The sequence below is a fragment of the Vidua chalybeata genome, chromosome 4 (genome assembly GCF_026979565.1).
Source record: "Vidua chalybeata isolate OUT-0048 chromosome 4, bVidCha1 merged haplotype, whole genome shotgun sequence".
Classification (NCBI taxonomy): Eukaryota; Metazoa; Chordata; class Aves; order Passeriformes; family Viduidae; genus Vidua; species Vidua chalybeata.
Window position 1 is genome coordinate 5,643,481 of NC_071533.1, and position 25,172 is coordinate 5,668,652.

At 38.4% G+C, this 25,172-nt stretch overlaps 1 protein-coding gene across 16 annotated transcripts in view; it reads left to right on the top strand.

Moving 5' to 3' along the window:
- MAPK10 (mitogen-activated protein kinase 10) overlaps nucleotides 1-25,172 on the top strand; it is a 137,578-nt gene that overhangs the window by 31,474 nt on the left and 80,932 nt on the right. For 13 of the 16 annotated variants that reach the window (XR_008430585.1, XM_053941086.1, XM_053941084.1 and 10 more), the window contains 2 exons: nucleotides 17,372-17,441; nucleotides 18,134-18,290. The gene's annotated coding sequence lies outside the window, so the exon portion shown is untranslated. Of the gene's footprint in view, nucleotides 1-17,371; nucleotides 17,442-18,133; nucleotides 18,291-25,172 lie in introns of those variants that run through there. The other 3 variants (XM_053941092.1, XM_053941093.1, XM_053941085.1) reach the window with 2 other exon arrangements.

Consider the following 25,172-nt stretch of genomic DNA (forward strand, 5'->3'; position numbering starts at 1 on the left):
AATTCTACCTCACATGACAGTTGCAAAACAGCAGGACTTAATTCTGAAATCACACTGCACATCCAGATGGTACTTCAGGTTGTCCACTGAATCTCCTCTCCTACAATGTGCTTTTTACTATGACATTTTAGCTAACTAATTAGAAATTCAAATCTCCATACAAACTGAGTAACTTCAGGTCAGGAATGCACTGTTGCTCTATTTGTAGTGTGCTGCTCTCCTTGATCAGTGCACACTAGCAAGTTCCTAAGCATGTAAGGAATGCCAATGAAATGAATGTAATGACTGTTGGCTTTGAAGTAAGACATATATTAATTTTCTGGATCAAGACAATGCAGACAAATAAAAGCATCTTTGGAATAGGGAATATGTTTTCTATTATGAGTATTACATTGTCAGCATTAGTAGAATACAACAGGTGGCTTTGATAGTTTCTTAATAGGAAACAAGAAAGAGGAGGGTAGTAATAGTAGCAGCATGAATTTTCATTACAGAACAAGAAATTACTGGAGTTGGTCTTTTTCTAAGTAGAAGGTAAATGTAACTAATGCCAGAATCACCAAATTGTTTGTTGCTACTTAAGTATTCTAATAGTTTAGAAAACTTATCATATATATCTCATGGTCTCATTGTCTTTCATACTTAAAATGTTCTGATAATGTCTCCTAAGTATTCCTTTTGAAAACCAGAAAATTTTGCAGTATAAGATCAGAGGTTGAAACCTTTTATTCCAAACATTTCCTTATATGTAAAGCAAGGTAGTTGCCAAAAAATGTTAATGTATTTTATTTTACTGAGTCCAGGATTTGAGCTTCAGTAAAGATACCACCAAACCAGCATTCAAATGTTATTGGGAAGCGACAGATACTGACTTCAGTGGGGCACCCCTTCATCCTGAAACCATCTGATTTGCCTCCACAGGACTTGATAGGAGAGGATGTAAGGCTGTATGGTGTTCCTGTGGTTGATATATTTGGAAGGACATCCAAAGAATGTCTCAAAGTTGAGCTACTGGCAATAGATAGTCAAAGGCAGCCATAGGTTTTTTTACAACATACATTTTGTCATGAAAATCATGTGGGATGGGACCTGACTGATGGGACAAGATTTCTTGAAAGCCAGGATTGCTGTTCTTGTAGCTGATGGAGTCAGGCTGAGGAAGGGGAGCGTAGAGAGCAGGCACTGTAGAAATCACTTCCATTGTAGCCCTCACTCCATAAATGCTAACTTGGGAGTTACAGCTTTGGAGTTTGTTAAACTCTGTTAAAGTTTAACTTTGTTATCTTAAACTTTGGAATTTGAAGCAACAGATCTCTCTGGCACTTGGGCCACAAACATATTAGGCAGAGGGGTCAACGGGAATGTATTGTGCCCAGAGCCATGCTAATATAAATTGTTGCTTATTTTGTCTTTGCTAAAGCTCATGCCTGAACTTAGCACCCCAAATTTCCTTTGGCTCAAATGTGAGATATAGAAATTTATATTCTGTGAACTTTCGCCAGTCCTTAAAACGATGATTACCATTTAGCAAGATTCCACATTTTGGGACAGTAGAGGCTACTTTGGGACAAAAATGGTAAAAAAAAATTGGGCAACAGGAAAGGAAGAACAGTGATAAGATGGCAGAGGAATAGAAACAGTGTTCTACCTTTCTTTAGGATGGTGAATACAATCTCCTGGTATGAAGAATTTAATTTTTTTCAGGCTAGAATTTATCATCTTAGGATAACTGCTGAAACAGTGAAAGGACCATTTTGAAAGGATGTTCTGAAAATAAATAGTATCCTTTGCTTCAAATCCTTTAATAACATGAAAAACAGGCAATTTCTGTTTCTATTCCTGTTAACAAAGAAGAATTTACTTTTTGATACATTGAAAACATCCTTGCATTTTAATTATAGTGAAAAACCATTTCCATAGCAGCATTGTGACTCCCTGTCATTTGAGTAAGAAGGCTTAAGTTTCTGGAATTCAGTTAAAGAGAAAAAACCAGCAACTCCTGTAAATTCATTGCAATAAAGATGGAATCATTAAGGACATGATAGGATATCTTTGTCTGGGACTAGGAGAAAGGTTTACAAACTTTCAGAATTTCTACGCAAGTAGAAATGTCATTAAGAAAGGACATCTAACTACTTTTGTAATGGACTTAAGAGAATCTAGGAAGAATGCCAGGGAGGACGAGCTGTTGCACAAACAGGCTCAGCTACAGGAATACAGCTATGTAGTAAAGTCAGACCAATTAATTCTTTAAAGCATCCACCAAGGCACATCAAAGGTTACAAGTTGGGCAATAGTCTGAGAAATGGAAAATATATTGCCACCTATTTTTAATACTTTAAATTGAAATGATATATGAACACCTGAATGAGAAGAAGAAAGAAAAACCCAAAATAAATTATTTGAAGGAAGACCCTCTATTTTTGCATTTCTCATTCATTCTGCATTTAGACATTTGATGTGTTTTTTGATGAATGCATTTATCTGGGTCATGAGAAACTGTTTCAGTTGTAATATTCTGCAAATAATATCCTTCTCCTTCTAGTCCTATTCCCTTCTTGTTTTGGCATTTCACAGATTTTTTTTTTCCCAATGGATCAGGCTTCTTTACTACAATGGAAGACTCTTTCTGTTGTATTCCCATAATTTTTACAGTTTGCTGTTTTCTGTCGAATAAGTGTGCTGCAGTTATCTGACTCCCTGGTATGGAACGCTGATAAGCTCACTCTGGGACTTTGTCCAAATTTAAGAATATGTTTCTGTCCCAAGGCTCAAAGTGGTAATTTTTCTGTGTCATATCTCATCTTTAAGGTATAACTGAGTTAGGACCACTTTGGTTGGTTTGATGTGCATTTAGACTATCTGAGCTGCCATTTTTGAAGGTCGTATTTGTTACGGGGCCTTCGGGCCACTTCCAGAATTAACTAACAGAGTACAACACCCAGGAGAGTTCATTTCATTTAAAACAATGTAGCATGTAAAAAGTTGTCCAGCCCTCTTATGAAACTGGTGAATTTGTACTTTACACGAGGTCTTTGGCATTTTGTTTAGCAAAGCAATTGTCCCCCTTTACTATCCTCACCTCCATTAAATTACTAATATGGGATAAGGGGTATTATAGGCATAAATATTAAAACTTCTTCCTTTGTGATGTTTTTTTCATACCAAGTGGTCTTTCTTTTCTCCGCAGGGAACCTAAAAGATTGATCTTATCAATGCAGTCTGGGGTCATACATTGTTTTGGCATGCCAGTAAAACCCATAGGTTTTCTGGCAGGTAGGAGGTGTAGAGAAAGGCAGTTTTTTTGCACCTTTTTTTGCAGTTTTTTTGCACTTTTAATTTTTCTCCTAATTAGATTGCTTTTGAATACCTACGTGTAATATTGTAAAAGAGTGGAAGAACAAATCAGCCAGCTTTGAACTGCCCTAAAATTCCTAAACTCTGGGGAGAGGGAAAAAAAAAAAATGCTTGTTTGTACCAGATGTATTATTTCTGCGAACAAGAAGAGGTAGAGAAGTGTTGTTTTAAGATTTTTTTTTGGTTTTTCAGGCTTTGAAAAAAGCCCCATGTTCTAGAATCTAAGTTTTAAGTTTATAAAGTCACTTTGACAATCAGCTGCTTAGTGCTGAGGTTCTGCTGCACTGCTGCTTTTGCAGAATACTGGTGACATTATCTGTGCTGCACAAGACACAAATATAAAGGGAATTTCTGCTCCAGTGAACTCCCATTCCAGAAAGCAGACACAAAGGAGGGCTCAACTTGCTGTGCATCCCAGAGAAAGGAGGTGATTGTAGAAATAATTCCATGTCATGAAATAATTTCTGGATAGCTTCCCTTACTGCTTTTAGTTTTTAGTGATTTGGGTTGGCAGCTGCAATTTACAAATTTGCTTGGCAACATCCAGGAACTTTTCAAAGTGGTTTCGATAATCTCTGGCAGGGAGTAGAAGAGAATTCACTCTTTTTGGAACAAGTTTATAGCTTCTTACTTTTGATCATTTCTTACTTCTAATAGTCACACTGAAGTGTGGTTTTCCTTGCCTGGTGACTCAGATTTTTTTACTCATGTGCCAGTTCTTCAAGCTGTTGAAGATATCTTTCAATTCATTGCCCAGATTGTTGGAAAGTTGACGGACAAACAGTTCACTGAAAGAAGTCCAGTTCATTTTTTTCTACTTGTACAGAACTGTGCTTTCACTGCTTTTGACAAATTATAGGATTGTGACAACTGAAGGCTTGTGACTACTGTTTGCTCTTGGGTTTGTGGTAGGAACAATGGGAGATAAATATAAGCTTGGAGGACAAAGATGTGCAGCACCCAGCATGAAATGGACATTGGTTATCTGTCTAGATTGCTGGTAAAAATAATGCAGCTTCATAAAAACAAGCCCTATGAAAAAAAAAGCCTGTGATATTGGTATACTAATTTTCTCTGGAGAGGGATGGATAGGAAGGGTCAGGAAGAGTCAGGACAGACCACTTTTTCTCTCAGGTTTTTGTTGTGTATGAAATTATTAAAACAGACTTTGTAAGTTAGAATCTACATTTTACAGCTGGCGTTATTGAAGAGAGTCATGAAATAAAACCTTATTTGTTTTATGTTTCACTCATGAAGGACTTGGGATCTTAATGGGGCTCATTGATGGGCAGAAAACTGGTGAAACTCACTGAGCACACTGGTGCTTGTTGAATGTGATTGTTGCTGGAAGGTTCTAATCATTGAGGAGCAGAGAAAGGATCTAAAAAGAAAGCCCACGTGGGAAAAATAGGGGTTTACTTGTAGTTTGAATGAATATTCCTCAGTCTCCTGTGCTGCAGCAAACTGAAATTATCAGAAATTAGGTTCTCTGAAAAGAGCTAACAGGCTAGGAAATGCTGCAGCCAAAAAGGAGGCAGAAATTGATCTTCAAGCAGAATTAAGAAAAGCTTTTTTTCAAGAAAGAGGGTTATAGTCATCTACATGTACCTAGAACACCAAAGCATACCATAGTCAGATGATAGGATAGTATTTTTTCTCCTAAAGATTATAGAGGCATTTTCCAGGAAGTTTTCTGGTGTACATAAATTTCTTGACACATCAGCATGCCCAAAATAGGTAATTTTAACAGTTTCACACTGTGTGGCTCCAAAGGTTCCTTTATAGTTCATAGAAACACGCAAGAGGGTGGAAAAATGCTTAAAATAAAAAATGCTGTATCATTGGCTTTAATAGAAACACACACACAGAAGTATGTTACAAGAAGTACGATAAGAAACATTGCAATAAAAGGAATGCAAAATTTGGGAATTGGGGATGCAGGCAACATAAATATGTTATTTCTGGAAAATGTGTTTGTACCATGAAGGAGACAAATATTTTCTCAGAGTTTGGTGAATAATCAGGTTTGAGAGGAGGAGAGGGGGATACAGGGAGCTCTAAAGAATTCTTCTGTTTGCTTTGTTTAATTAGAAGATTGATTTTCTTCATTGATAGTAGACCTGGAAGAGACTTTCTCTTGAAAGAATGAAAAAAAAATAATTTACTTTTTCTATTGCTTTGTGGAAGAAAGAGTTCTTTTTTTTAAAAAAAAATTAACTTCTTTTTTTCTTGTCTGCCAGTTCACTGAGAGCTTAACACTACTCAGTATAGAAACACTCATAATTTACCTTGTATTTCACTGCATTTGTGGTTTATGGCTGTGTTTTGGTGTTACAGACTATAGCTTTGGCTGATGGGCAGCTCACATCAACCAAAGTGTCTGATGTGAAGGCAGGAGCTGGGGAGATCTTGCTTCTAGTGACCTTCAGCTTGTTAAGCCAGTTGGCTTACTAAGTTGGGAACTCTGACAGTGGATTTGTACAGGCTTGTGGGGTGAGGAGAAATGGGAATGAGCTTTGCAGCTCCAAACAGCATCTGAAAGGTCCCATGTTTTCTCAGGAAAGCACTGACATGTCTTCTTGATCATCATGGCAAAAGTAGGAGTTGGTATCATTAACAGCAATAAAAATTGTGCAATAATTAAGCATTAAAAGCAAAGTATATTTATCTATTGTTGGTTTAACTGAGTTATAGTTCAGCTTTTTGCTATTGTCATTGTCTTTTTCATATTTGTTCTTTACTGTTGTACAACTTCATGCCATTTTGGATAACTGCTCTGCGGGGCACAGATCCTGTCCTTTTGGTTGTGGTGGCTCTAGAAAGAACTGCTGATGTAGCATTTGCCACTGGTGACAGTGAGGTTGGAGCATCAGCTGCTGATGCTCACAGTTTTTCCACCAAAGGTTATCCACTGTATGTATTTAGGTGACTCCCATGGTTGTGGCTGGTACTTTACCTGTTGTCTTTGATTTTTGCAAAAGAATGGATGTATTTCCCCAAAAAGCATTCTGTTCTGAGCAAGTCAGTGCTGTTGTGGTCTTCTGCTCGTAATCCAGGCTGGCAACTGTGCCAAACTTCTTGGCAGTACTTCAGAAAGATAGCGTTTATATTTAAGGAGGGTGATGCATTGTGAAAGCTGTCATGTTGTGTTGTGCTGATGGAGGAGCCAGCTGGAATTACGGAGACAGAACTCTCTTCAATCATTGTAACCTGTGATTTCTGAACTGAAAATGAAAAGCTTTTTTCTTTTTTTTTTTTTTTTTTCTTTAAAGCTAGTGAAAATGCATCTCTATGTAGTTTGAGGTAACAGATGCTGCAAATACTACAAACACTGCCCATTGAATTTTTCATACATAGGGATTTTTGTCTAAATACGTCAACTGTAAGAACACTTATGAGTTAAGTTTTGTCCAGGAACATAAACCCATGGAAAGAGATGTAAAAATAACTGACTATGGTGCATGGTTTCTAGGTCAACCAGATATATTTTTGACTGACCTGCCTTTTTTTACTGAATGCAATCTAAAGTAAAATTCTTGGCTAAAGAAAACAATCTGATTATAGCCTTACAGTTGGCAGTCTTGTCCTTCAGGCCTTCATTTCTCCTGATCTTGGTTACATTGGTACGTATGGAGAGGTCCTACCCAAGTGGCACAGTTAAACGTGGTGGGATGGCCTTTGGAAATGTTTGGCAGGTAATGGGGTAGGTAGGTAACCAACACTAATTTCATAGTATCTTGCCTGCCTGCAAGTCATTTGTGGATGAGAATTGGATGGGGAAATGGGATCAGGTGCACGATGGGTCCTTTACTGTGACATTGGAGAGACACCAGAAGAGGCTGCCTGGGGAAGCTGTGGCTGCCCCAAGCCTGGAAGTGTTCAAGGCCAGGCTGGATGGGGCTCTGAAAACCTGGTCTGGTGAAAGGTATCCCTGCCCATGGCTGGGAGGTGGGAACAAGACAATCTTTAAGGTCCCTCCCAACCCAAACCATTCTATGACTGTGACTTGTGAATTCTAAGGCAGTTCATGTACTGACTTAGAGAGGCCCTCAAACAAAGAGCAACTACATGGAAATGCAATCTTGCTCTGTACTGCTTTGCTTTTAATTATGTCCAAAACTCACTCATTGTTCTAAGTAGTAAGAATGTGAGAATTAAATCTTTTTGAGCATGTATAAGGTCAAGCACATCTACAAAAGCAGCTTCCATGTCAGTCAGTCTTCATGTGCTACCACAGATCATAAACCGGTAAAGGTAACTACATCAAGGAGAGATGAGAGTCAGACAGTGAAATGAACTGAGAGGAGTCCAGAATTATGACCAAAGCTAAATGAAATGTGAGCCAGTAAGTTCACTTTGATATTTCAGCTTTTGGATATCCTGCTGCTTTTCTTATGCAAATTAACTTTTCAGAGGGTGGAAGAGGAGACACATCTTCAGGAAGCACTATTATTCGTTCACATTTCTCCACCTATGCTTCATGCAGACACTAGCAGCAAGAGGCTGACCTAGTATTTAACTGTGCCTAGCTACATTATTAGACTCTCAAATCATTAAAGAAAAAACTTAGGATTCCTTTGAGACTGCAAAAATGGCTTAGAAATGCAACTTTGAAAATAATCTGTGGCAGACATTTTTATCTAACCTGTATGCAATTTGTTTGTGGTGGCTTAGGGCTTTTTTTGGAGATGCTAGGTCAATGATGTGAAATTGGGCTTTGCTTCACATGTCCAGCAGTAAAAACCTGCTTGGTGAACCTAACTTAGGGTCTTGGTTTGGGGACATTCAAGGCAGCTGGATATGCTGCTATTTCTTATAATCTTGTGGCTGCTGTGCAGCATGTGCTTTCAGTAATTGTTTTAAACTGTTTCATTTTGCATTTTAAACTCTAGAACTCTGGTGAAAGAAAACTTAAATAAAGCATAGTAATCTAAATCTGTGACATTGTCAATGGTCTATATAAATATAAAGGTGTATATAAATATACTTAGTAAGAACATACTACATTTTTCATTATATGACTTTATTGTGAGTATATATGGTTAATGAAACATGAGATCATAACATGACAGTTAAGGGCCTAGAAGAAATAAATGAGCAAATAACAAGTAGTTCACCATAAAAATATGACCACTAGCTACCTGTTTTCAGCAGCAGCTTACAACCAGTGCAGGAGGACAGAGGCTCACGAGGTGGCTTTGCCGTTGCTCTTGTGCCTAGAGGAGCGTGCTGGCTGCTCCCACAGCAGTAGGACTCAATCTCCATCTATTCACAGTATCACAAGAGCAATGGTGAGTGCCAGGGTTGAAAAGCATTTTCCGTTCCTCTATGGCATTCCTTCTTTCCTCTGGTGATTAACTGGGACAATGACCTAGTGCTGCAGCTCACTCAGTAATGCCACACTGATTTATGTTAACATGTTAATAACCAGAAGTTTCTAATTTTACTTTTGCTTCGTCTTCCACAGCTTTGACTAAAATATATTGGTTGGTCTTGGATCTTATGTAATATTTAAGGGGTGACAAGTCCTTCTTAAAATGACAACGTTTTTGAGGTAGTGAAATAAGGATGCTTTAGCTTAAATTTCAGTTTATCAGTTAAGCAATTTTCGGTTTGATATCTTGGATTTGTTATACAAAGTACTTCAGCATATCCATCAGGGAAGTAGAACGGTCCAGACTAATTACTTTGCTGAATCTGGACTGTAAAACATAACCAAAAGCTATTAGGTTGGTGCCATAAATATGCGACCTTTATTGCGAAGCAGAACACCTTTTAATGGAATAATCCAAAGCCCAGTGAAATCAGTGGAAAGATATCTGTTGACTACAATAACTCACTACCAGACAAAATGTCAACTGCAGTAATTTTTTTGAAATTGCATATGTGTTGTATAATCAGAAATGAAGTTACTGAACTGGCACAAAAAATTACTCCTAAGATTGAAACATCTATATAAATCATAGAAAGTTCCTCTGTTATGAGAGTAAGAAATCTTGTGGCTTTTATAAATAATGTAATCCAAAGACAAGATGCCACTGATATTTGGGAAATGGGGGTCAACAAATGCTGTCAGTATCTGTACACGAAGATTTATCTTATTTTGAGCCACTGCTAGCTAATTTTTTCTGAGTGTGAATGCCTTTTGGGAGAAATCCTGTATCTTCTCCACGCTGAAACTGTGGATATTAATTTCTTGCCTTTTATTTAATACTATTTGGGTCTTTGTTTGAAAACTTAATTTCATGGTGACACATTTTGTACGTTCTTTACTAAACATGCTGAACTGTAGCCTCTATGAAAACCGGAAGTAATTGTAGAGCCTTTTCATTTTGGAGTTGGGAGCAGCCTTGTACTTCTACTTATTCCTTTTGTCCATGTTTAGTTGCATTCTTTTCAGACTCAGTTGTTGTGCTGGTCTTGCTTACAGTGGTTTTTTTGGTTTTTTTTTTTTTTAATGGAAAATAAATGTTCCCTGACACATACATTTGTATCTATACAGATTCTATCCAGTGCTTTGATTGTGCAAATATTTTATCTACTATTAATTAATATTTTATCTAATTAGATAATTAATGTTTTAATGTTGCAGCATTACTGTCCATTTCTGTTGACTAGACAAGCTTGTTTTGTGCTGATAAGAGTAAAATATTAAAACAGTGATCTGCCTTTTTTCCCCATTTTCTTCTATGCCTATTCATTGCAGATACCATTTCATTTTCAAAATACGTAGGTACCTTGATTTTGTTGATCTTACTTTGCCTATTTTAAATTATTTTTTCTTGTACTATTTTTAATATTTAATATTCTAATATTTGTCTTTTCCCTTTTTTTTTTTACACAATTGTCAGTTATGTAAACTATTTTTCCATATGTGAAGTGCAGGGAGAAGCAAATTATTGTGGAGTATCTACAAATTTTAGGCAGACTTTTGTGTGATGTACTGAACTGGCTATTTCCTTTATTTAGTACTTGTTCATTGTATGTTTACACTGTAGCCAGTGCAGGTTTATAGGGCATGTGCAATTGGCCCTAAATCAGCCAATTTGGGTGCTGGGAAGAGTAAAGTCCCAGCAGTGTGGACCTCTCTGTGAACTGCACAAAAAATGGGTTGATGCCCAGCTGGTGCTGCTCCTGCTGCACGCTACCATGGTTTTTTTAGGAGTTGAACTTGTGATCATCCTTGTGGGTCACTTCCACATCAGGATATTCTGTGATTCCATGATTTATTAGCAGTGTTCAGGATGGTTTTTTCAAAGCCGGACCGTCAGCACTCTGAAATTACTCATAATTTAATGCGGGCATGCTAAACCTGTTGTGGGAGTGAAGCTTGCTTTCAATTATTGCAACAGGCAGTGTGAGACCTGACTTTAGACATGGGATTCATAACAAAAGTTTGCTGTCCTCAGAGACCTGAAGGCATTTGGATTTGATGTCCAGGTCCTGTACAAAACAGAGAAAAGAACCAAGCCATCAAAGACCGTCCTTTTCAAAGGGGGTTGGCTCTCATGTCCTTATTAATCTGTCTCTAATCTTCACAATGTCCTCCAGTGTGACATATACAATGGATGTAATAATACTGGCAGTTTTCAGACAGGATTTTAATGAAGGGGGTTGTTTTGTTTTGAACTTTTTGATGAGCACTAATGCATCAAGAATGCACTTATCTGACAGTACAAAGTGATGCCGAACACAGACCCATGCTTGCCCTCTGTCAGAGAGGTTTTTGAATATCTTGCCATTTGATGTGCTTCAATGCACTGTAGAGGATGTAGAAAAGCTGTAGGTTCAAGTTCAGCATGAGTGATCTAGCAGTAAATATAGAGAAGTAGCTGTAAATCCAGGAAAGGTATTAAAATAAGTAGCCCTTCAAATTTGAGAAAAAAATGCTAACTGAATTCTTCCTGTGCACCTCACTAAATTTTCAGAGTGCCTTTCTAATATGTTCATTTATGGAAAGGCCATTGAGCCAATTACAGTAGTTATTCCAGCTTGCCTATAGACCTCCTTATACTTGATTTGGCACAGCAGGTAAAGAAATGAGAATTTAATGGATATGTTTTTCAACTTACCATCTCCATGTTTCCGAGACTGATGGTATTCCAGAGCTGGTGCCTCTGAACCTCAGGGAGCAATTGCATATGAGTCCAGTCTCTGAATGCTGTCATTTTTAGCCTTCCCTATCTGCAGCTGGTGATATCTGGATGTTGGAGGTTCTTGCAAAGACATCAGTATCTTGACTGTTCATTCTGTGATCTCCTTGAATATACCTCGTCTGAAGACCAGTGTTGAAGAGCACTTCACAGGAGGTCAATGGAATCAAAGATAGGATTGCATACACTTGTCACAGTTACAGAAATTTGAGTAGCTATGCAAAGACACGTGCTTGCAAGGACTGCTGCATGTTAATGAATCTGTACACACCTACTAATATGAGCTTTTCTTTATGTGAATTACACTTAGAATTTGTGGCACATTTTGCCAGCCATGGGAATCCCAGATGTTGCATTGCTGGCAAGTAGCGCTGCTGCTTTGTGCCGCTCTGGGTTTCAGGAGAGACAAGAAATCAGCATGTGGGCACATGTGAGCTGAAATCTTTTCGGGTGAAGGATGTAAGAGAACTCTGGGTGCTGTAAGTAGGGACAATATCTGTCTGTTTAGCAGTGAAACCTAATGGCCTGTGGGGTGGCATTTCTGTAGTCTGTCACAGTGGCAGACACTGAGTTAGAGTTGACATTAAATGAGAAACAGGGCATTAGCATGGTGTTTTCATGATCTAAAGCCTCATTCACATTTCTAATTAAATACATCAGATGGCTCTCTCTCTCCTTAAGGCATCATCTTTCTTGAAGAAGAAGGTATTTTCACAGTATTTTCCTACATGATGCTGACTGTAGGGGAATAGTTTGCCTGTTCATAACTCATTTAGCATGAAGAGAAATGAAGGAATCTCAGTACAGTCAAGGTACTTAAACAGAGGTTTTCCTCCAAGATAAGACCACTGCTGATTGGGCTGTGAATGTTGTAAGAGAAAAAAATGGAGAGAAATGTAGCTTATCCCAGGTTGTATACTTGTGACTTCTGACACTTACAGGATCTACATAAATATAAGGGGGAATGTTCCTGAAGTGCAAAGACACAGTGTCCCATACTCAATGTGGTGTATCATTAGGACTGAATACAGCTGCAGGCCCATAAGGAGGGGCTCATTAGTGGAGCAGAGTGAATTTTGGTACTCAGAATGGAAACCTGTTCCTTCCTCAGCAGATAATTGCATGCCTTGCAGGTGTGGGAGTAAAGGAAACCTTAGAAAGTTTTGTCAGCCTCACGCCTTATGCTATGCTGTGACAATGACATGTCCTCACCTATAGGACTTGAGGCACCTTGAACACCAAAGCTATTTCAAATTTTTTGATTATGTATATTTTTTATGATACTACATCCTTTGTACTTAGACCTTGCTTCCCTTCCTTCCCTCTGAAGCTGACAGGCAGTACCAAAAATAATTCATTTTTTCTGCCCTCACTTCTGGTGAGGTCCTTCAGTCTGTTGGGCCATTCTTTTCAAAAGCACATGTAGGAATCCAAGGTTTATGCTATTTGTTTTAAGTTCGTTTAAAAAACTCCAACAAACCAACCAAAGAAAAAATGTAGCAAAATACACTTTTTTTTTCAGAAATTAACCTCTCCACCCCAGTTTCCCTTTTTTAATCTCCTTGGTGAAAAGTGATTGAATATTTTTAAAAGAGAGACTTGTCTGTCCGAAACCAGACCACCTATTCTCAGCCCAAAAGTGAGGTGTGTGATTGCCTCTTGGAAATGAAACCAAATACAATCTTAATGTGTTTTTACAGCTCTATTTTTTAGTGCATTCAAATCTTGTACTGGTTTATAAACATGACCTATTGATGTTGTCAAGAATAGCTTCCAAACATTTTGTCCAATCTTTATTCTTAATAGCTCTTGTATAAACCTGCACTACCAGGTGCTTCATAGTTTCTCTAGGTCAGAGCAATTCAGCATTATATCTGACACCCACTTTGCAGTAATTTTACCAGATGTAATGATTGTGACAAAAAGAATTGTACTGTGAAACTCTGCATAGTGATAGAAGTATCTAACTGCTTCATGGCAGCGTGTTTCAAAATAGGCTGGTTTAGCCAATGCCGTAGAAAGAAAGCAAAAAGAGTCCATCTCTCTCTCTCTTTTTGTCTCTTTTCCTTTTGCCCTTCTGCCCCAGCTATAAGTTGTTAAAACTGTTCCAGTCTTCATGTTAAGTAAGTGCCATTCAGTGTTTCCTCCGTGAGCAGTGATTGATTTGGATTCATTAGAAGCAACTTCGTGCCGAGGGTTTACGTTATTGTACACGTGAGAGATAATAGGTGCAAGTGTGGCAGCATGGATTCATACCTATAGTGCAAAGAGGAAAAGAAATCATAATTAAACAGTGAAACAATAATGAGTTTATTTCCCTCAGCAGTGTTAAGTTTTTTGCATATATTTATAGTTCAATCTGTGTGATTGGACCCATTGTTTTTTTTTCCACCCACGCGCCTTGGCTGATGAGAAGTATGTTGGCTAGTAAAGGATTCTTTTGTCTGTCTTGCTACTCCAGTTCAAAACATAACTACTGTTCCTTTAGGCACTGGGATTTTGCACTCAGAGGCGTTGGATAAATACCCACTGTACAGAGAAAGCTCCTGTGTAATCTCAGTAGGAAAGGACAGTGTAAAGACAAACTCAACACATCATTAAGACCATCTTTGTGAAAGGCAGCCTGTCTTCATGTTGAACTGTGGCTCAAATGAAGTGTACGTAGGCTGTTCTTAGATGGGAATTTGGGCAACCTGACCTAATGAAAGATGTCCTGGCCCACAGCAGGGGGAATGGACTAGATGATTTTTAGAGGTTCCCTCCAACCCAAACTATTCAAGGATTCTATGTGTCATGCATAAATATTTAGCAGTCATTCTGGTCATCAAGTTTCACATCAGTAGCTACTTGGATACTTGACTTAGGCCAGCATTTGGGAGGACAATTAGATGGATAGTGTACAAGTTCTATTCTAGTAAGTTGTTGTGGCATCAACTGAAAGGTTGTCTAGAGAAACTGGATGTCAATTCTTAATAATGAAATTGGTTTACAGTTTTTACACAGGTCTTTTCTTTGCACTTTCTTGGTGTTCTGTGTCATGTGGTCATGTTTGCATAAAAACACATACATTGAAATATCTGGCTACAGAGTGTCTCCGATACACTGGGGCAATTTCTGGTGAATAAAATCCTCTCCTGTAAGCCAGTGCCCTGCAGTTGCTCCTTCACATGTGCAAGTTTTTCTCAAATTAAGCCAAGGAGATTTCAGTAGCACAAAATCCCCAACACATGTACTTGTCTTGTATGTATTCATAAGGGTTGCAGTAGATTTATACACTGACAAGACTGTAAAAAATGTTTGCTGTTCAGTGCTCATGGTCACAGTGTAGATGAGATATTGTCTGTGTTTTGGCTCTGCATTACACCAAGCTGACCCTTAGTTAATGCTGCAGAATTTTATGTCAGTGGTAATTTCTCTCAGCAGATGAATTGTCCACCCTGCTGGCATACCTGTGCTTGGACTCTCAACTCTTGTACGGTGATTCAGCTTTCATTAGTGCGAGTGAGTGACACCAGTCACCAATCAACCTGCTTTTCCTCCCTCTGCAGGAACTGCTAGAGTTTCCTTTAAAGACTGGTGTTCGAGGAGGGCATCTTTTCAAGAATAGAAACTATTTGAATTTATGGATACACGTTGGCTAAATAAGCTCATGCCTAGGTCTGCCTTTCATTTGCAAAGTGGGATTTTTGTCTCCATGTACTCAGAAATCATGAATTGAAGTCACAAGAGATTACTGGGTCATTCTGTTTCTAAATGAAAAATCTTTGTATGATCTTTCTGTTTTGACCTTCTAAGGCTATTGAATATGTTCTTTATTGTCTTTCTGCAACTATGAGGGAGAGAAACATCTTTTAAATGAAAGATAAAATCCTTAATCTGAAGCTTTGAGAAAAGCAACAAATACCATTGGGCTTTGTGATACCATGGTAAGACTTGTCAGCAATAGCTGTAGTAGGCATAGGAGAAGTCAGCAAAGGCTGGTCATGCTGGGCAGTGTATCATGTCCTTTGGAGGACAGTACACACCTGAGGTTGGAAGGGCTACACCATGCTATGGATTTAAGCAAATAATTAAAACTTTTGCTGAGGATTATTTATAATTACTACAGAACTCTGCTTCTTTGCTGGTAGTGTTGGCCTTCCCATTAGAACCTTGAAATTTATCTAAGGAAGACTTGTGATAAATTTTGTGGACTTGCATAGGCCACATACCTTTTCTCCTTTTTCTCTTCTCCTCTTCCAACTCCATGCAGAATTCCTGCACATTCAGTTTCCATCCTGTCAGCAGCAACAGCTGCTTTGTGCCCTGCTGACTCTGTATGTCTTTGAGAAGTTCTGCTTCAGGAGTTGTCTCTTCCATTTCCAGGCATGGAAGTGCTTCTGCTGTGGAGCTGGTGTAGTCTACAAGTAATTTTATTTCTATCTTCATTGAAATGCAGCTGGGACTAGGCATGAATGCACTAAAAGGTCTTGGAAATGGAAGCATCTTTCTGTGACTGGTAAAATGTGCCTTTCTGGTTGAGAATTGGAGGCATCCATCTTGCTTTTTAAACATCCAATTAATTATTGCTGCTGCTGTGGATTTCATTTGTACATCTCTTTCAACATATGGACTGATAAACTGCATCCTGCTTAACAGTAGGCTAGAGATTTTTTTTTAATGCCACTGTTGAATGTTATTCAGGAGTGATTAGCTGTTAAACAGCAGATGCTGGCTAGAAAAAGTTACAAATATGAATTTATTTGTCTTTTGGTGTATCTTTGAGGTAGGAACTTCTGTTTAAAGTCAACCACCAACATTTTACTTGAGCAGCTTTTGGGCATTGTTTGGATTACACAGAGCTCCAATTATAACAATACACACTGTAAAAGAAACAGAGGCAAATGATAAAACTTGATTGAGCTCTTCTGGTCAGGTTGATTAACCTGTTTCATCAGATTATGGTAATTCAAATGCAGTGGCTGTTTTAGATGATATTTGGCATGTGTAAACAACTGACACAAGAGGATACTAAACACACAGGCTCTTCATAAACAGACAAAACTCTCAGACTTTCTGGAGGAAAACATCATGGAAGTGGTCATAAACCCTGATTAACCTTTCTACCAGCAATTAAATTGGTGTATAAATTTGCTGTGAATTCTTGCATATCTTTGTGAGCCTTGCATACTGTTGAGCACTGTTCTTCTGATGCTATGGATTTTATTCTTCGTAAACAGGAATTCTCCACTGACTGTAATGTAAATTGCAGGGACATGTTACATTGTGAAGCACAAGTTATGAAAACATCTGTCAGAAATAATTACAGTTGATCCTGCTGTCGGGCAGGAATATAGATTGGATAATTTACTGGTGTCTTCCTCAGCAGTGTTTCTTATAGCGCTGTTAATAGGAATATTAAAATCTAACTCAAAATAGTGATAAAGTCACTTGTAAGGGGAAAAAAAAGAAAGGAAAGGTTATTGATCTTCTACTCTTGACTTTGCACGGTGGTTTGTGACACAGGCCTTACTCTTGCATGCTGGTGTGGAAAGCAGAGTATGATCATTGATAACTGTTTTTTGAAGATGTGGAGGCTCTTGAATGTACAAATCCTGTTTTCCACTATCATGTAAGGGTGTCCTAAAGGCCTCAAACAGCTGCTCCTTTTGAAGTTTGTATCCTAAATCAGATATGGCACATAGTACAAGCCTTTGTAGGAACCTAAGGACACCTGGAGGTAAATATGCCCTGTGGTGGTCTGAAGGGTGTATTTTGCCAAGTCGCCCATGCAAGTGACATTTAAGTATCCTGTAGAATGAGTAAATGGGAGAAGCTGCAAGGCTATTGATTGCCCTTGTCCTCCCTCCCCTGCTCTATAGATTATGAGACCTGCTACAGTTGTTCAGGACATCAAGGCAGAAGAGAAAGATGGAAATGTATAGTTGGCAGGTAGGTTGGTAAACAGCTCTTGTAATTTCATGAGTTTGGTAGAAATTGAAGTGTCAGTATTATTCCTAAAGAGTGGACAGCAATGCATCTTTCTAATGTGCCCTCTCCTGACAGATATGCAGCTGATAAGATTTTATTGATTTCCTCTCTTAAAGTTCTACTCCTGATTACTTCAACACTGATGTTTTGGTGGTTTTAATTTACCTCTCCTCAGAAAGTTTCTTTATTTCTCCAGATCAGGAGTAGTTCTTTTCACATAAGCCTTCAAGTCTGTGCAGAAAGAAGATCCAGGATGTGGACTCCTTAAACTTGTCTAACGGCACATTTAAGGAATAATGTATTTGTTGTTTATTTGCCTTTTGAAAAGTGCTCTATACCTAAAGACCCATAGCAAGAGAAATGTTCTCTGCCACTGACAGGTATCTGCCTATCACAAGGCATCACAGTGATCTCCAGGCTTTTTTAATCCAACAGACTATGGCAGTGCATGAAAGGACTGACCTAGTAAAAGCTGCAGAGGGTTTTAAAAAAACCCAGCTACTCTAATGAGAGAAAATGGACCACTTGGTATCTGTGCTGTTTTGACCTGGAGCATGGTAAAATGGAGCAAACAGTCCCAAAATGAGCTAACTGACCCAACTCAGACCAGCTAAGACTTCCTTAACCCTGACTGTCTTTAACTCCTTTGACAGCTGTCTTCCACTGGGACAGAGGTGAAACTTCGACAGACCGCATTTGTTGAGCAGTGCTCCCCAGATTTGCAGCTCTCCCCAGGAAGACCTGAGAACAATTACAAGTGTGTCACCTGGACAAAATGTAAAACTTCGCTGTCAGACTATCCTATCCCTGGTAAGGCATCTAAGGCCACCTAATTACTGATGAAAACAAGCTTAATAAAAAGGAAAATATCCTGTAAAATAAGGCAACTACTAGGACGTGTTATGTGTTTGTGAAATGTTTGCATTGGGCTGTGATGAGCATACTGTGAAAATTGCATGGTAAAGTAATAGGAAGAAAACTAGTGCTGGAAAAGAAACACTTTCTAAAAGTGTTCTGTTTGTTGGTTTTAGACATTGTTTTTAGTCTGCCTCCTCTGAGGGAGAACTGGTTGTGACCATAGATTCATTTATGAAAAATGCCTCTGTGTGTTAGGACAGAGCAGGTTTTGATTTGCCCTTTCAATGAATCCTGGAAAAAATATTGAATGAAAACAAGGTATAGATGACAGCTCTAAGCCTGGACAGAATGGGGAGGCAGACCTGACCTGCTTAGCTGCATACCTTACAGTGAAGGTTCACCACTAAATCTAATTCTAATATTATTTCTCTTCTGTAAGAATGACTGTGCAGCTGTGGATCCTATGCAAAGCATTATGCACATATTTACCTCTGTGGTCTAGAGAATATTGCACATGCTCATATTCCCTTTAGGCCTGTATTTATTTTTTTTTCCAAAATCAAGGTCTCAATACACTTGTAAAATTCTCTGTGTAATATGGATGTGTAGTACTAAGTAGAATAATAGTGTAAATATTAATATAAAAGATGAGTTAGCAGTACCCAGTACAATGTGACTGTTCTTAGGTCATCTTTGAATGCCCACAAATTAATAAAAGATGATTAATTGTTATAATGTGCTAAAACACTAAGAAGGACTAAAGATAGTTCTGAATGACATTCTGTGTTAACTTAATTTGCTAAGCAATGCTGAGAACAGCTGCAGAAAATCACAAAGCATTCTTGTATCTTATGTAGCCTACTTCCCCCCCCCCCCATCCCCCCTTGGTGAGTGGTTTACTTAGTTTAACTTCTTTGGGGTTTTTTTATGGTCCTTCTAGTTTGATAAACGTAGTCAATTAAATTCATGATAGGATGTGACTGGGTAAACTCAGTTTCCTAGGAACTGCTCCTACTGGAATTACAACTGTTGGCTGCATGTTAAGTGAATGCACAGGAAATTGGAATAAATGAGGATTTTAATGTTTGACCTTAAATCTCTTTTCCAACCTTTATGATTCTATGACTCTATTTCCATTCCTGGGTCCCCTGTATGTCATGTTAAGATTGCCTGCCATTAAACAATGCTTGGCTGTTGCTGGAGAGGAGGTGTTGATGCTGTTCCTGTTGTTCTGCCTGGCTCCCTCTCAGGTCAGCTTGAGAACACCGGTGCAGAACCTGTACCAGGATTAATTTTGATGGGAACAGCATTGTCATGATCATGTTGAGGTCTGCTCATACCTGTCTAGGAGAGCTTAGAGAAGAGGCAGAACTACTCACGAATCTGTGTTGTGGAAGAGTTGATGGCAAATCAAAATACAAGAGGGACCCAAACTGAGCTTATTAAGACTTCCATGTTCTGACTAGATTAGTACAAGAAAGAACCTTTTTTCCCTTTTCACTTTGTGTCTAGTGAAACCTTGCTCAGTACCAGGGTTCTCTAACATTCCCAGCAACAATCCAACAGCAGGAAGTCACTGAAATGGTGGAGTTGGCAGTTTATGGCTAAAGACAGGAGGATTAAGGCTGAAGCATGCAGGCTTCATGCCTCCCCAGAAGTAATTTCTTGTACATTTTTGTAGTTTCTATGTAGCTTTTGTAGTTTTCTAGTAATTACATTTTTATAGCATTGTTGTAGTTTTCTAGTTTCTATTAAAAGAAAACAAAATGAGTCCTCTTCTCTGAGACCAGTCTCTGTTGGCTAGGTGTACAGGGCTTACATTTCCAAGGAGGTCAGAATTTATATAGCATAGGTGTGAAAAAACACTGAAGTTCTTACCATACATGGCTCAGAATATTTTAAAGTGTGCAGAAGCTGTGCAAATTCTTTATGTCTTAGAACCAAGGATAAACAGCACACTTCAGCACAGGAACATTTTCAGCATGCCATACTGTATACTGAAATCCTGTCATTCACAAAATATATCTATTTCACATACCTAGTCTCCCAAACCTGTTCCATTCAGCTTAGAATTTTTTGGTGTTTCTTGAGACACAAATTTACATGGTCAGAGTATAACAATATTCTTGAATATTGTTTTTCAAAATTCTTTCTTTCAAAGATAGTATCTTCAGCTGTAAATTCTGAAGACATGCTACCTGCAGATAAAATGTTGCTGTTAATCAGAGAGCCTGAGAGATTGTGAGAGGAAACTGAAATCAAACACAGTTTTTGGGTAGGACCGAGGTAGGATCAGTTGTGACTCAGAGTAATCTGCTGAAATTATTCCCTCTTGTTCTTTCAAATCATGTGTTTTATTTGAATTACATAGCATGGGCACTGAGCCCCTGTGTGAACAAAGCAAAGACAGCTGGCACAAGGGATTAATAGTGATGCTTGTTTATTGCAGAGGTTTGGCCCTGTAATTTAGAGAAATAGGCCAGAGTCATAAGAAGGAGAACAGGGCAGCATTTTCCCTGCTGTTCTGTTGAGGTCAGTAAGTGGCATTTCTGCTGATTGAGTTTCAGTTTTGGAAAGTGTTTGAACAGTTTTGTTTTTATTGTGTATCATGCATGCATCTATGTATATTTGTGGAAAATCAATAATGGTATAAAATGCCTGCCTTCAGTTTTCACCCCTTTTGTGTAAATCAGGGATGAAATGTTTTTATAACATTATGTCTCACCAAACGTCTACTGCAGTGAATTTGTTGAACTCATTAAATATCATTGAGGACAAGATGCCCATAAATTCACTCAAATGAGTTCATGAACAGTTACACTACTAAAACCTGATTTTTCTCTGTGTTTCTTGTGCCTGATTAATTACACTTCCAAAAGTGATTCAGTGCTGAAGGACGAACAGACAAGCTTTATTCCATTAGGGGGGAAGAAAAAGAAAAAGCTAAAACTTTCATCCTGCTTAGCAATGTCTGCAAAAACAGATGTGCTCTGCTGTAAGGCAGGAGGGCTGGAACTACGCTGGTACGACTCGCAGAGGGGTTTGTTAGGTAACAAATGGCAGCTGGACATGAAGTTTGGAACAAGAAAATAGCAGTGAAAGTTAACCAGATTTTGAGCATGGTGACCAGTCTAGCCAGTTCTTATTTATTGTAAGTATATTGAAGTATTATTATATTAAAGATATTTTCATAATGCAAACAGGCCTAATAAAAGTAGATTTTTTTTCTTCATTACTGCTATATAAAGCTGTGGCATACATTTAGAACTGTACTTTTAAGCAGATTTATTTGTGGTGGTCAGCTCAGGCCAAAAAGAGCCAGAAGACCCTTTTAGTGTTCGCCACAACTAAAACCTAAAGAAAACCCTCAGACTTCAAACAAAAAACCAAAGATTTACAAACAAAATACATTGTGAAAGTAGCATCTGCTTTGATAAACAATGCATTTTGCAAGATTGTTATTCAATCTGATGGGCTATTGTGATTAAAATTTTTTTAAACAAATACAGTATTATAAAACACCTTCTTGTGAGGTCTGAATCTGGTGTAATAAGATTTTATCTCTTTTTTTGTTTGTTTTTAAGGCTCCAACTTGTGTATTGCTAATTGTAGGTTTTAAATTGCACAAAATCTAAGCCGCCTTCTTTGTCATGCCCTAAAGAACAGAATATTGAGGACAAAGAGGATCAGAGGGGACACAGAATGACTGATAGAGTCTTTGTACTTATGAAGAGAGGTAGGGGCATGGTTACTTTTATAGCCACATTTACAATGGCTTTAAAGGCTCATCCTGCTTCAGAAATGTCATGTTCCTTTTCCTGTATCCCATCATCAAGCACAAATTTCTGCCCAGCCTAAGTTAAAACTCCCTGCCATTCAAAAGAACATGAAATCTGTTGTTATTATTCATGTATCCATTTGATTTCACACCAAAACCCAGAAACATGTTGTAGGAAAGAAAACAGGGGAAAAAAAGATTATAAAAATACAAGATTTCACAGAGAAATATATCCGTTTATTCAGCTGTTCATTTCTACTCCAATATTTTTGGATTCAAAAAGGAAATGCAAAAAAAAGAAAGCACTTGGCTATGCAAGCAAAACTGGATTTTGTTCCTTTGTTTCTGGGAAACAAGGATGAGTTTCTTTTAAGTCTTCCTTGACAGAAACACAGTCTTCCTTAACTTTTGTTTTGTTTAGGAATTTGACCTTTCTAATTTATATTAATTTTCAGTTGGTGGATTAAGGCCAGGCATCCAAGCCTCTATTCCTGACTGAGTGAACATATAATTTATTTTCTAGTGCCTTTGTTTTATTATCTGTCAAATGTGTGTGGAGGAACTCCTGAGGGTCTTTACAAAAGAACTTGTTTTTGTAAAACATTTAGATCCTACTTTTGCATGGTGCACTGTACTTGGAGAGGGGAGAGGTCTAAAATGTGTGGTTTTATCACCAAGTTTGCAGTAAACAGTCAATTACCTTGGAAATACATTTACTATGCACATTATTGCAAGGAGTTTATGTAGCATAGGGTGTGAAAGCTATCCTGTAGTCTACAGGAGACTGGAAACCACGTGAAGAAAATTTCTTGCCTAGATTCAGCTATTTTTTATGGATGGAGAGTCATTCTTGTGCTGAGCAGCTTCGTGGCATTCATTGCGTGTTGCAGTAGCTCACACTACCATTTTGAAATGGAGAAGAAGAATCAATCAGCTGTTTCACAGTGGGATAATTCCTTGGAAGTGATGTCAGGTCAGTTGGATTTAAGTTGATTTATCTCATGTTTAGCATCTATGGGAGCTGGAAATGATATTGGAAAACACTTAGGCTCAGTCATATCTGATTCTCTGAGCATTTGTTCTTGTTTAGGAACCAGGCTCAAACTAACTTATGATACAGGGGGTTAGTGCCTTTCAGTGCAGTGTTTTCAGCTTGGCACTGAAAAGCAGGCAGCAGAGCTGGCTGGTTGTGCTTTCTGGACGTGGCCTTTGCAAGGCTCAATAGAACAAATGTTCTGTAATAAATACAGAATATATTTTTAATATGAATTTTATGTATATATGTTTTTAATAATATTTCATACCTGTTTAGAAGTCTAGAGGACAGCAACAGAGTTAAAGTAAGTAAGGTGCTGTAGCTTCTGCCTAGTTCAGGAGAGTTTACATTTGTAGTAGAAGTATAAAAGCAGGAGGAGGTGCCTCCAGCTACCCTTACATTTGCTGGTCTGTCGCTCACTCAAACTGCAATTGCCTTCTTGTGGTGCATAATTCCTTGCCTGCTGCAAGAAAAAAGCTAAGTTTAATTGGATTTTAGTGGCCAACAGATGTTCCAGAGATACAGAACGATCCCCTGCTGAGCCCTTGATAAAGGCTGACACCCCAAAAAAAAAGGAAACATGGTGAAGCCCTGAAACCTTAATCCCAAACTCTAGAGCTCTGGCATGTGACCGAGTTTTACTTTTTTTCATTCATGTTTACATTTCTAGTTCAGGACAGTGAATGCCAGTGCTCCAGTGGGATTGTGCAAGGTCTATGTTATGCTTTATGAGCATGGGCCTCCACTGAGACTAATGCAAAGCTGCACTGTTCCCATGGGAGCTCTAGGAAACATTTATGCCTTGGGCGCACACACTAAATGGTTGGGGTTTTCCTAGAACAAAAAGAGCATTTGGGTTTATATCTCCCTTAAGAGCTTTCTCTTCTTCAGATGGCCGTGAGCATTATGAACACATGTAAGAGGTGTGATTATTATTGCTACTCATCTGATAGCTTGTGTGCATGAAGCTTTGCAGTATGTGCAGTGTTTGTACACTCCAAGCTTGTCTGACTGGGATGGGTATCAGGCAGATGAGTTAATGATTTATAGGGAATAAAACTAATCAAGTGTGAAAGGCTGGACGAAATGAAGGATATTTATCTTGCTATTTTCTCGTGAGCCTAAAGAAGGCTTGGCACTTTGGACATCAGAAGATTTCTAGCTGTGGAGGAGCTCTGGTAATTGAGACACAGCTGAAAAGAAGCCTAAACCATAGCAAGAGCAAGCTATGGACTGTAGCATCTTAAAAATCACATAAGAAGGTTCTAAAAGGAAGAGGCTGAGAATTATTCTTGCACTTACATTTAGGGAGTCAAAAGTAGGATACGGTTTTGTTCTTGTACTTGTTAAATTCTTTAGTGTAAGTGTTCATTTAAAATACGTTTACCCTTTTCATGTCAATGTCCTTTATGATACTTACCTTAGCTAGTCCAATCCAAATTCTTTCAAAGTAATACTTAAGTTTGTCATTTAAGTTTTCCTCTGGTCTTTCTTCCCCTAGTGCTTCTTTGCATTACTCACCACAGAGTGCTGGTGGCAAAGATTATCTCAAGGATGCTCAGCTTGTTCTTGCTGAGTTATACCTCACCTTATTAATCGTAGTGTGTTGTGGGAGAGGAAAGAAGTCCTCAATCTCTCGGGTGTACCCAGGCAAATTAAGCTTGTTCCTTTATTGTCTGTAGCTCCCTTGCCTTACTGGGCCAGACAACCCAGAGTTGTTGTGTTTGCCCCTTTTCCCAGCTCTGAGGGGAGCTGGGATACAAGAGTAGAGTTTCTAATGTCATGTCACATTTGAGCTACATTCAGTATCTGTACAAATCTTGTTTTCATATGAGGTGTTGGACCAGGCACGTTTGTGCAGACTTTTAAAGCCTTTTATCCTTGTCTCTGTAAGTTTGTTCCTCAGCAGAGTCAAATATTTCTGAAAACTTTCCTCAGCAACCCAAGAATAGGAAAGGCAGAGTCACCTGTTTGTCTAAAGCATCTGTACTTCAACTCTGCTTTAATCAGTTCCAGCATT